This window comes from Lepidochelys olivacea (assembly GCF_965140295.1).
Source record: "Lepidochelys olivacea isolate rLepOli2 genome assembly, chromosome: 1".
Classification (NCBI taxonomy): Eukaryota; Metazoa; Chordata; order Testudines; family Cheloniidae; genus Lepidochelys; species Lepidochelys olivacea.
Genome location: NC_140411.1, coordinates 92,408,597 through 92,422,786, shown reverse-complemented (window position 1 = coordinate 92,422,786; position 14,190 = coordinate 92,408,597).

Sequence of the window (14,190 nt, the reverse complement as noted above, 5' to 3'; positions counted from 1 at the left end):
TCTCTTTAAAATTCTATTGTAAGACAAGCTACTCCCAAAACCGCATTTTAGTTTATCAATAAATTCACATGGAATACAAATTATACCTTTGATCCCATTTTACTCATAGCACGTTACAGAGTTATTCTTCTAAACTTTATTCATAGTTGATCTTTTCAGTCAAATAGCTTTGTCTCATACCTTTCCATTTTAACAACAAGAAGAACATTTGTGATTTCTATTGTGTAAATTCATCCAAGAATATAGGAAAACCACTTTCTAAACATGAATTAAGACTATAATATTCTCATGAGGTGAGGACTGTATGAGGATAATTTTACATGCAAATCTAAATGCAACTACATTTGTGATTAAATGAATCAGATCTTCAACAATGCTCAGCATTATTAGACAGTGATTTAGGACCGGAAGTAATTAGACACAGCCCTGGGCCAAAATAGTGAATCTGAACACATCTAAATGTATAGAATGTCTATAATCCAAATTCAAATCTAGACCTGAATTTTTTTTTTCCACAAAGGGTCTTTAATTTTAAACCTGGACTAAATCAAGGGGTCAATACTGTGCAGCTGTTTATTAGCTCAATCATGCTCAGTGAGAATGGAGGCTATTCAACACTTTGAGATCAAACTCTCAATGGCTAGAGATGGTAATATAAGTGTTGCGATCTGCCCTCTGTTCTTTGAGGTGTAAGATTTTGCTCAGTCTGTAATGTAGTGAGCATTCTGATCATTTCTCTTCTCACAGTGAGTTGACTCTTGCAGCTTATTCCAGGCACTCATGTACCTTAAATATTGTTGCCCTTTGCAAACACTGTGGTAACTATCTGAACATTAAAAGGTGGTAACAGATCATCAGAATGCCAGATAAGTGACAGTGTCTTGCTTGAGCAATGTGCTTCTGGTCTGCATCTGTTTACTAGTGTCCAGTGCTCTCTACATGCCTGAGTGTCTGAACAGCATTTTCCTAATGGCCTAAATCCTTCCCCCCAAGCACACCTGCAAGGAATTACTACTGAGTGACTGACAAGATAATGTTTATGGAACAATAATTTTAACTTCACAGAATCACACTTTTAAATACCTACATTAAAAACTTGCTCCATTCAATGGGTGTACATAACATTTTGCTACTCTTTTTTTCAGTATTCCTTCATTACATGCATTAAAAACCCTGTTAAACAGATGAACATTCAAGCAAGTGAAACTATAGATTTACCATTGTACCCTTAAGATGCTTTCCTCCCTTTTTCTAATCACTCAAAAGTGTCACCCTAGCATCTTAATAGCTGATATGCTTAATTATTGTAGATGCTATAGTATATGTATTTTTCTTTAAAATTAATGTATGTCTCCACTTTCTTATTTGCTTTGTGACATTCATTCCTGATGCCTCATAATTTACTAAGGCCCCAATTCTGCTAATACATAAGTACATGCTTAACTTTGTTACCATGAATAACTACTGTGAGTACACAGAGAAGTGATGTTAAACATGTGATGTTTACAGGATTGGGGCCAATTCTCTCCCTCAATGCTAAGAGAATGTAGGAAGGAAAAACAACCTCCAAAAACTACAGTTGCTTAAGATATAATGCTGGAGCTCTCCAGTATCCCAAACCTAAAGTGCATGGAAGTGCTGCTTTTGACAGATTATCATAGGTTTCCGCATCCACAGATGCTGTACACACTGAGGCCATGTCTACACTATAAAGTTCAGCTGATGTAAATTACATTGACGTACAGCTGCCATCTTTTGTGTATGACAAAGGTGAGTAAGCAGTTGATTCCTTGCATCAGTGCTGGGCATCCACGGAAAATCCAGTGCACCAACGGTAGGCATCCCTGCATCACCCACACTGTCACAATGCCTTGTGGGACATTTTTACAGTGTTTTGCAGGAGACCCGCAATTCACCTAGGGATTTCTGGGAACGAGGGGACAGTTGTCCACAGTGCCATTTTCTCCATTCCGTAATGCTTGTTCTATACCATAATGTTCATGCCATTTTTAAAACTCCTACAGTTGTGCATGCTGCTTTTCAGTCTCTGTCATTCCTCTGGGAGAAGTGTGGACCTTGCAGAGTTCAGCACAATTCTAATAATTGCTAATTCAAGGTGTACAATTCTCCTGTATATATGGAATTTCAACCAGGTATGTGAGGAGAAAGAAAAGATGTTTGACAGCAATGACTGGAGGCTGATGAACACAATGGAAAAAATGCCAGGTTACTGTCTGCATTCAGAGACCTGCTTCACACAGTCAGCATCATTTCTGGGACCAAGAAAAAAGCACTGACTGCTGGGATTGCATCATAATGCAGGTTTGCTTTGGGATGATGAGCAGTGACTGCATAACTTTGGATGCAAAAGGCCACATTCCTTGATCTCTGTGCCAAGCTTGCCCTAGAACGAGAGCTGCAATAACAGCAGAGAAGCAAGTGGTGTCTGTGCTCTAGAAACCTGCAATGCTGAATTGCTATCTGTCAGTGGGAAATCCTTTGGAACTGGAAACTTCACAGTGGTGGCCATTGTCATCTAATTGTGTAGGGCCAGTAAGTGTATCCTGCTACACAGGACTGTGACTCTCAGCAATGTGCAGGAAATTGTGCATATATTTGCAGCAATGGGATTCCAGAACTGCAGTGGGGCATTCGATGGGATGCATGTCTGCACTCTGGCACCAGCCCAACTTGCCATTAAGTACATAAACAGAAAGTGATACTATTCCAAGGTGATGCAAGCACTAGTGGATAACCTAGGTCACTTCACTGATATCAGTGTGAGCTGGTCCAGGAAGGTGCATGAAACTTGGATCTTTAAGAACACAGGACTCTTTCCAAAATTGTAAGCAGGGACAGTCTTCCCTGACCGACACTTTTCCACTGGCACTGTTGAAAGCCAATAGTGATCCATGTACCCTTTGATTTCCTAGCTTATGAAGCCATAAACTAACCATTTTGACAACACCAAAGAAAAAGATTCAGTTACTGGCTCAGCAGCTGAAGGAGGACTGTTAAATGTGTTTTGAGTAGACTGGATCTCAGCCAGACAAACGTACAAATTGTTACAGCTGTGTGTTGTGTACTGCATAATATCCGAGAGACAAGGGGGAAAGGCTACCAGCAGGGAGAGGTGCGAGTTAGACAGGCTGTCTGCTGAGTTTGAAGAGAGAGACACAGGGGCTACTAGAAGAGCCAACTGTGGAGCTCGAAGGGAGGCCTTAAAAGAACATTTTAACAGTCAGTCATACCAGTTTGTGTGATCCTTTTACAAGAGTGCCTTCATGAGTACAGAACTTAAATAAGTAGGGTGCATTAATAACTGCCATAATGAATTTTGTGATGTGCCAATTATAGTTGATATAAACTAATAAATATTCTAAGTTAAAAAAAAAAAGAATTGTGTGTGCAAAGGAACAGTACAAATTAAAGTACAAATATACAAAATAAAATATCTTACCTAGGGTTGCCACGTGTACGGTTTTCGACCGGAACGCCCAGTCTCAAAAGGGACCCTGGCAGCTATGGTCAGCACCGCTGACTGGGCCATTAAAGTCTGGTTGGCGGCACAGCGGGGCTAAGGCAGGCTCCCTGCGTGCCATGGCTCCACGCAGCTCCCAGAAGCAACAGCACGTCCCCTCTCCAGCTCCTACATGTAGGGAAAGCCAGGGGTCTTTGCATGCTTCCCCCACCCCAATTGACGGCTCTGCTGCTCCCATTGGCTGGGAACTGCAGCCAGGGGGAGCTGCGGGGGCAGCGCCTGTGGAAGGGGAAGCATGCAGAGCTACCTGGCCATGCCTTCACATAGGAACCAGAGGGGGGACATGCTGCTCCTTCTTGGAGCTGCTTGAGGTAAGTGCCACCTGGAGCCTGAACCCCTGCCTTTCTCTCATGCCCTCCAAACCCCCTGCCCAGCCCTGATCCCCCTCCCAACCCCTCAGTCCCTGCCCAGAGCACCCTCCTGCACCCAAATACCTCATCCCATGCCCCACCCCAGAGCTTGCACCCCCAGCTGGAGCCCTCACCCCCTTGTACCCCAGCTCCCCCACCCCAGCCTGCACACTGAACCCCTCATTTCTGGCCCCACCCCAGAACCCATACCCCATCCCACACCCCAACCCCCGCCTCACCCCAGAGCCCCCTCCCATACTCTGAACTCCTCAGCTCCACCCCACAGCCTGGAGCCCCCTCCTGCACCCAAATCCCTCATCCCAGGCCCCACCCCAGAGCCCGCTCCCGCAGCTGAAGCCCTCATCCCTTCCTGCATCCCAACTCCCCGCCCCATCCCGGATCCCCCTCCCACACTGTGAACTCCTTATTTCTGGCCCCACCCCAGATCCCACAGCCCCAGCCGGAGCCATTACCCGCTCCTGCTCCCAACCCAAGGACTACTAGAAGAGCCAGCTGTGGAGCTCTAAAGGAGGTGTTTATTGGGGTTAATTTCAAGCAAGCATATCCATAGGTCTACATGCTGGCAGAGTCTGTTTCCCAGTGTTCTGTTCCCAGCTGTGATGCTGCAGAGCCTTTACCCGTGTCCTTGTTTCCACCTTCTCCTTCTTAGCAGGCATAATTATACCTGTAGTGCACACCCTTGGTTCCACCGCTTCCAATTTATGGTCATGTTCTGATTTGTGGAATCATGAGTCTGGGGTCTTGATACCACTTCGTTTGTATCCCATGGGAGGAATAGGGAGTGAGGTTGTGTACTAGCCAAGGCCAGGTTTTTCTTTGGCTTTTAGTGTTTTTTATGCCTTCGCCCCATCCCTCTCACCCCTCCTAACTGGTTGCTTGACCTTGGCTTGAGAGAAGAGCCTTCCAGTGTATGATCATATATTACACTCCCACCGTACATGCTCTGTAACACTTAACTCTATTCCTTATATTTTCATTACACAAACAAAACCATCTGGCTGGGCAGAAGCAACACAGTGTCTTTGTTGATTGTTCACACATATTAATAAAGATATAAAAGTATCAAAAATCAAACCCAAAATTCTATCTGAGGCTAACAAACAGGCCTGTATACTAACACTTTTTCTTTCTGTATATTTGATTGATTTATATCTTAACTTTTTTTTAGAATATTTTTATGATATTAACAAAGAGTATGTTGAATTTTAAGGTCCACAACACTGGTCCTTAACCTGTAAGTAACCCTATTGAGGAATTCTATGCATAAGACTGTATCTAGTAATCCATGGGGTCTCTATGTCTATAAAACCCCAGATATTTTTGGGAACCAACCCTTCTCTCACTCACTCTCTCTCACACACACAATGCTTACATAAGCATATATAAACTTGGGAAACTGATAAGGGATAATTGTTTCAGCAGATAGGGAAGAATGATTATGAGGGGAAGATCCACTGAAAGATATTGTCTTGAAGAATTGTTAGTCCTCTCACCTGTAAATAAGTATGCCTTCACACATAAATCAGGTAAACTGATGTAGCGCCCCCATTCCACCCAGTTACGTTCTTTAATGCCAATCTGCTTACAGGTTTTGATGGACAGGCCTGGGTTCTTCCGGATCCCACCACCCACTGAACAGGGTATATCTTCTTTATTTTTTCCAATGAATTTATTTGGCAGTGCCTCCACCCCCCTCACTCCTTCCTAGCAGGGTCACCAGGGCAGCTTGGGAGGAAAACTCTAACCACAGGGTAATCCCCACTTACTTGCCAGATAGTTGGAGGCTTCCAAGAAATAACACAGACACATACAATATATTCAACACAATAATTATATTAAATAGGCGACAAATATAACATAACAGGATAAAACACTGTTTTTAGGATCTCCAGTGCCCACACTGAGAATACCCATGACTTTTCGCAGTCACGTGACTTGATGTAGCAAATGTAAGATTAGTGTTGTGTTGGTACATGTACTTTGTTGGGGCCCTTGGTGACCTATGACCACAAAATTCTTCTCTGCAGTGGTTTAGCAGTATGGCTGACTGGGTTCAGTACAGCCCAAAGGACTCACAAGTGGGAGAAGGTGGTAAATCCCTCCACAGTTTAATATACAGCAGGTTATAAAACCCCCAAACCCTTGCTCCCTGGCTTGAGCACACAGTTCAGGGAATAGGGGGTTCCCAAAACAAATTCCCTGACTGACTAACTAAAAGATGGTGTACTCACAAACTCCATGAATAATCCTTAGGTTCAGAGATGACTCTGCACTCCTCAGTCATTGCAGAGGGGCTGATCTCTGCTGGCAGGTATCCTCTTCAGGCAGGAATCAGGCAGCTTCGGTCCCACGATTTCCCCTCACCACAGAGGGGTGCAGGGCTCAAGGTGTGGGTTACACAACTGTACTAAAATCCAAACTGTAGCCTCCTAGCCCAGCATTCAGAACACACTCACAGCAGGCAGCAGCCCTGGACTAGCAGCCAGACCAGAGCTGACCATGTGGTGACTGGTCTCACCTAGGGAGCTGGAGGGCAAACTCAACCTGTCTGGGGAAGTTTCCCAGCAAAACTCTAAAAACTGGGAATCAGGGGAGAAGGAAAAGCCCAGCGGATGGATCTTGCTTTCAGATCCCTAGAAGCCAGTTCTCAGGGGGAACCCTGCATGCAAGCCTGGTAGTCACCAGCTCCTCGCACAGCTAGTCCTGCCCTTGCCCTGGCTGGCTCCAGACTGACTCAAAAATGGCTTCTCCCCTTTCCTTTCCTGAACTCCCTTGGAGGGGCATCTTGCTCCCTATTGGTTACTGAGCAAACTCTGAGTCTGCCTTGGCTCCCCCGCCCTACCAGGGGCAAACAGAGCCCCAGGAATCTAGGTAATTTCCTTGCGGGTTACGCTGAGAATATATAGAAATGACATCAGAATATATGTTTCTTTTGGCAAAGAGGGTCTCTGTGTTTGAAAGCCCTATATAATGACACTGGTGATGGAACTTAGATGGGGAATGAAACTTCACATCCCTCCAGTTACTATGAAGAAGAGATACAGAGCCAGCTCTTTATCCCATCATAAAGTGGTAGTGTATCTATTCTTTCTGTGTTCTGTACATGCTGTACTAATCTCTGATTGATAATCTTTGATTACGTAATTCTAATTTAGCCTGTTATTCAACAATCTTGAGTTATCATTAACTCAGACACACAACATAAGAAATTACGCATTTACACACTTACCCAGACTCCCTTCCCTTTTCATCCCTGGGCTCATCTGCACTCATGTCCAGGTCATGGGGAACAAGACTCAGTAGTCAGAACCAAAGTTCACACTCACAAGACAGGAGTCAGCTGAGTCAGGATATCAGGAGGTCAGAGTCAGGAGGCAAACTGAAGCTCAGAATCACAAATCAGATGCTAGGAGTCACACAAGGTCTGGATGCCAAGAAATAGAGCCAGAGTCCAGCTGTTCAGACAGCTTCCTGGGCCTGCTGCTGCCTTAAATAGGGTCAGCAGGTCAATCAGCTTTCCTAGGACTGTGCCAATAGGATTGCAGGGGCAGAGCCTCAGACTGGGGCTGGGCTTCATGGGTCCCAAGTACACAAGCAACTGCAGGCTGTCAGATGGAGGGTTGAAGCTCCTCTTAACATGACTGCTCCTCTTAAATCCTGCAGACCCAGGTTTAAGACCCAAGGGTTATGACACCTGACTGGGCTGGCTTAGACATGGGTGTGTAAGGTCCTTCAGATCTAGAGTGCAGAGCTGCCAGGCAGCTAGCATCTCCATGCTGTCACCCAGCAGCAGCATAACCAATATGTGCTTCACAACCTGCTGTAGACACAGATCATGAGAAGATCCACCTCAAGAGGTCTGACAGGCGGCATGGCTCCTGCTTGGCTTCCTGTCCTGTGTAAACCCAAGGGACATTTCAGGAAGTATGCAGGCAACAGTGTGGATCTTCTGTTGCTACCATGACCATTCCTGTTCTCTGCTCCAGAACTCCTGATCTGTACCTTTGCCTGAAAACTGGCTCAGACTCTGACCCTTGGTATTTACCCTGGCTTGGAATCTGACTATGAACTCCTCTGCTACTCCCAGCCTCAGGTTTCCCTGCTCTGACCCTTGGTCCTGACTACCCTTGTTGGGATCCCAACACAGGTGAGTTTCAAACAGCTCCTGCATGCTGCATGACTTGCATCTTCTCCTCCTAACTGTACACTGTATGGGCTCAGCATCAGGCTCCCTTGTCCACAGTTGTGGGGTGCAAGTATGGCATGCAGTTCCTTGAAGAAGTAGCAGGTCTGTGGAGTGGCCCCAGATTTGTTGTTGGCCTTCCTTACCTTCCGATATGCCTACCATAGTTCCTTTGAATTCATGTGGAATTGCTGTCATGCTCCACCTTCAGCATTCCCTGTGCAACCTGCATGTCAATGTTCCTTGAGTAGCTGTGCTTGCAGTATCTTATCTCCACAGTCTGAGGAGATCCAAAACTCGGTTTCTGCTCCAGGTAGAAGTGTGTCTAGAAGCTCTCTTTGTGTGCATGGAGCAGGCACGGTCAGATCCTCACAACCTAAGTTACCCGTAAGCTGAGTGGCCATGCAGCCACGCAGCATGCTATCAAGGGCCGTACAGATGGGGAGAGGCACCCCTCCCCTGGCCTTGGTCTCGGAGCTGCAGCGGTGAGGCACCCCTCCCCAGCCCCAACCTTGGAGCTGTCATAGCCGGGAAGAGGTGCCCCGACCGTGGCCCTGGTTTCAGAGCTGCCACAGCTAGGGAGAGGCACGCCTCCCTCAGCCTCGGAGTTGCCATGACCGGGGAGAGCCCCCCCCCACACACCTCTCCATTCCTGGCTTCAGAGCTGTGGTGTCCAGGAAGAGGTGCCTCTCATCCAGCCCCAGACTTGGAGCTGCCTCAGCTGGGAAGAAGCATCCCTCCCCTGGCCCCAGGCTCACAGCTGCCATGGTCAGGAAGAAGTGCCTCTCCCCCAGCCCCGGGCTGTTGTGGTGAGAGAGGGCTGGGGGGAGTCCTCTCTCCCTGCCGCAGCCCTGGGGGCAGCCTGCACTCTAAACCCCACCCCACTCCAGAGCCCGCACCCCCAGGCAGAGCCCTCACCCCTTCCCCACACCTCCAACCCTCTGCCCCAGCCCTGAGCCCACTCCCACACTCTGAACCCCTCAACCCCACCCCTGCCCCACATTACCTCCATATTGGTGCATATAACAAAATTCATTTCACAAATGGGTGTAAAAAATTAGAGGGCTAATAGTTGTGCTCATGAAGGTGGGAAACTTGGGGGAAAGCACTTCAAAAACATACCAGGGTTTTTAAAGCATGGGTGGGCTTCTGGTGTCTGAATTCTAGTACCTGGGGATTTTAATTGGGCTGGAGTGGCCACTGTCATGGAGACAGGATCATTGTGTGACAGCTGCTGGAGTACTATGAAGGTTGAGCCAGGTAACACAGTGTCTACAATATCACAGCTTCAACAGAAGTAGGTCCCCATGCCTCTGTCATCTGAGGAGATGGTGATATTGCATCATTGTAAAGGAAGCTTACAGTGGTGGGAGACAAATTTATGTGTAGACATGTGCACAATGCGGTCAAAACAAGTCGACTTAAGATGACCTAACTTTGTAATGTAGACTAGGCTTGAGGCACTTACAGTATAACTTCCAAGATTCATGCTTTTTAAGAGGAAAAAAATATTATGAAACAAAGTTAAACCACAACTGTTACTTGGATTTGAGCATGAAAAAGCCTTGGTTTGATAAAGAGATCAAGATCATGCTTAATATAAAATCTGCACAAAGGCCAAGAAGCATATCTTCACTGACCCGATCTCTCTGAAGTTTCTTCTTTGATCAAGCTTCTTTGTGAATATCTAAATCAATATTTAAACAATACTCTAGAACTGATTCCTGCTGGGAATCTCTGCTTTGGAAACTGGCCTACCTTTTTTGAATCATGTCCTCAATTTTCTTTCACAGGCTGGGTTAGAAAGAGCAAAAGTTGACAGATAATGCTGTGTAATTGGTACGGGATGGTACCAATTGGTACGGGATGGTATCTGCCTCTGAAATGCAATAGGGGAATATGGCTGGAAAATATACAATATATATCTCTGTTATTGGAAAATAGTCTGGAACACTATTATATGCTTATCACAACCACAAGTTAAGTTTGGAAAATATTTTCCATTCTCTGTTATCTAAAATATTTGTGCTAAAATTTCCCAGTTTTGTTTTCTGTCTAAAATGATTTAAAAAATGAGAAATTTACACATTATGATATTTACCATTGCAATTATTTGTTATGGTTCTGCAGGGATAACTATAAAAGAAATCCAGACCCAAACAAACTTCCACTGAATTATGGAACTTCAAACTTTGTATTTTCAATACTTGTTCCTGAGGAACATGTGCTTTCCTATGTTTGGAAAGTGTGTCTGTGTGCAAGCGCATGTATGTATCAGAACCGAGGTTAAAATGTTAGATTTTGCATTTAAGGCCAAATCCTAGTTCCACTGCAGTCAGCAGGTGTTTTCCATTGACCTCAGTGGGAGCAGGAATTGGCCTTTAGAGCTGGGGGATGGTGTAAACAAAGAAACAGGTAGATAACTGTGGAGCTATTTAACTACAGGAACGTAAAAAGTCAAAGCAGGAAGAGATTATAAAATAGACATGTTTTTGAGCAAAAGTGCTGGAGCTTGTAAATTCAGTGAACTGATTAGTTCTGGAATAAAGAAGTCAGGGATTGTGCCGCTATTAGAATAAGGACTTCCATGCTTTGCTGGCAAAAGTGGGAGAACTTATTGGCTGTGTCAGCCAAAGAGTGGCACCTAGAGGTGGTATAGAAAGTTCATGGAGCTGGCATACAGGACCGTTGAGGTCTTCCAGACATAAAGAGCAACTATAGATACTCTGAACCAGGATAACACTTATCTTTATAATGGAAACTACCAAAATAAGCAAGAACACATGCTAGTCTCCATGAGAGAGAAGGCTGAATGTAGCAAGTTGCACCTTACCTCTACAGCAGGTAGGGGGGCTGTCTTTCCATTTAGAGTACACAGAAGACAGGGTATAACAAATGCAAGCTACAATCATGGTTCCATCTATTCCATATATCCTAGTCCTGATCTAAAACCTACTGAAGTCAGGGAGAGGCAGAGGCTTTCCTTTAATTTCCATGGACTTTGGATTAGACTCTTTGTGCTAAAAAGTAGATGACACAAGGATGACCAGACTTCAGATGTTCTTCAGCATAATGATCTAGAGCTGTTCAGTACCAGCAGCCAGGTCTTCTAGTCTGCCCCATAATCTCCTAGTGTTTCCCTCAAACACTCTTCTCCTATAAATAGATTTCTATATTGTTACAATTTGAAAATTTGGTCTATTAGCTCTGGATGATAAAGCTGATATGGTCCACTGGGGAAACTGACTGAAGCTCTTAGGTGAGCAATCTACTGACAGCAACAAGCAAGTGTGAGTTATCCAAGGAACCAGTGCAGTTTATAAACTGTGCCAAATGATTAACTCTGAAATAAGGATATAACAAGTTCCACAGTACAGTAGTCTTCTACATCTCTGCCTTTATAAATCTTAAGAGTTTCTCCAGACATGAGCTTAGCCAAAGCTTGTATATTTTACTTTAGAAAACCAAAAGGTGAGGTTGAGTAGGATTCTAAAAATCAGTCTTTGACTGTCTGTAATTCAAGGATTTTTAAAACTTCCACTGTCAAAGTCTAGTTCAGCATAAATTCATATGTATGAATTGAATTGCTCTGCTAGGAAGAACATGCAGACTGCACAAATTAAATAACTCTGGATTTCTCTTTTTTCCCCAAACTCATAAGGACTTAACCATACAGTCCCTATATATTGCATAAGTAACATATAATGTAGAGTTTATTCTTGCAGAGCTACAGATGTGGCAGCATACATCAAGCAGCTGCCAAATATGTTAAGCACTGTGCTTCATACTCCCAGTTTAACAAAATGGATTAAATATAATCCAGTTTGTGGAACAATTTTTGGACTGCAATTTATAAAAGTGCTGTTACGTTTCCTGCCACTTATTTCAGGGGTTATTTTATTAGTAACCCTCTGTCTCATGCACACATCAGATTTGCTTAGACAGATCAACTCTTACCAATGAGCTATCTCTTTGCAATGCATTCCCAAGTCTCTGCATGTTCTTCTATGATTATTTGTACAGGAAAATAAGCTGTACCTTAACAGATGTTGATCAAGAGTCAGAATAAAACATATGTACATTTTGAAAGAAATAACAGTAACTTGCTTTATCTACATGTTTTCAAATATGAATGTTTGCTTCTGGCTAGTGGTCGCTACACTGCCTTTACTGGGTCACCTAGACAAGCTAATTGTTTTTGCATGGTCATCTAAGATTTATCTAATTGAAAATAAGATATTTTGCTAGTGTTAGGGAATGGGCACAATTATTTGTCCTGAAGGGGATCACTGATAATGCTGATTTCCTTAGTATGTACAGTATTGAGACAAATATTCAAATACAAGTTGTTGAGGCTTTATGTTTGGTTTATTTATTATTATTGTTTTTTGTATTTTTTAGAGTTGTCTTTTTTTTTCTGGATTTTTTAAAGAAATAGTTATTGGAAATGTTAGCTTTCCTTCATAGTCCTAACCTAGCAAGAGAGCCTAATTTTCACACACATTTAACAGATTAATCCACCACACCTGAATGTCCAAATTCAGAACATAGAGCAATCTGCAGCAAATGGAATACTTAAGAAATACTTCACAGATCTTCTCTATCTTAAATAGGCATTTGAGAGGCATTTTTAGCCTATCAAGAATTACCTTGACTACATGCCAATAAGACATGGAAAATGGTTTCCGAAGTAATTTATTCTAAATGGTAGCCACTATCCTCTAAAAAGTACAAATATGTATAGTGCATCTGACACTCAATTAAAATATCCAAAATAAATACCAGATCCAAAATAAATCCAAAATAAATACTCAATTAAAATACCACAACTGGTAGCCAGGAAGTTTTCTGTCAAAGTTAACCATTGCCTCATTCCCAATCTCTACCTAAGCCTCAATTTAAAAAGTGCAAGTGTGTGTGTGTGTGTGTTCTATTCTTTTGGCCAGATTCTGATGGCCTTACTCATAGTGTGTATGGCTTGGTCTACTCTTAAAATTTACACCAGCATAGCTTCATTAGTCATAGGTATGAAAAAAAAAAAAAAACAGAACTCCTAGCTATCATAACTCTGTTGATAAAAATCCCAATGTAGATGCAGCTATGCCAACAGAGAGCGATTCTGTTCACAAAGCTCATGTCATTTGGCAAGGTGGTGTTCCTATACCAGCAGAAAACATCCTTCTGTCAGCTGCATCTACAGTGCAGTGTAGGCACAGCCTGACTCAATCAATAGTGTATAGCCTTACTCAATGAGAAGTCTCAGTACCCAACAGGAGTAAGGCAATCAGAATCTGGCCCTAAGATTTTTTTTTTTTTTTTTAGCATTTCGTTTGAACTGGAGATTAGGGTGAAGAGACATGTCTTGGTTTAGGCAAAATCCCTGTATCTTTGTCTTGCCTTTACAGTGGTAAAAGCAAAGCTCTATCTGATATTGGATTAATGAACTGTAAGACTGTGAAGTATTTTATATTTTCCAAATTTCCTTCACCCACTTGTGACATTACCAAGCTAAAGTATAACTCTTCTTTTCCCTTTTTAAATTTTCCTGCTTCCTGCACTAGGAAGGAAAAAAATATAAAGAAATGAAAGACCAGTGCTAAATGTTACACTACATAGATTTGTACAGGAGTGTATAGTAAATCAACCCAGAGCATTGTGAAAACACACATAGGACTATACAGTTTCCTAGCCCCCAGCACTGCCAGAAAGTAGACAGAATCATGCAGTCAGTTGTCTTTTGGCATTACACACACACAAAAATAGGAGTAGACACTTGCTCAGATTTCTTTAGAACAATTCAATAAATCATTCCCAACATATATACAACAAAATTAAAGATAGGAGAAGGCAGGGAACTATCTCCAATAGTGCCAATATATACATATAACTGTTTGTAAACAAATCCCTATCTAGGGAGGCTATCTTCTGTAATCTGTGATAGAACATTTAGTTATAAAACAGTCAGGAAACAAGCTCCAACCTAGTCCCAAATATCCTGGCATTCTCCCTTCCTTTCAGCAGATCCTATGCATTATTGCATGCACCGGGGTGGGGATTTGAAGTTTTTTTGTTGTAATATCACAACTTTCATGTCT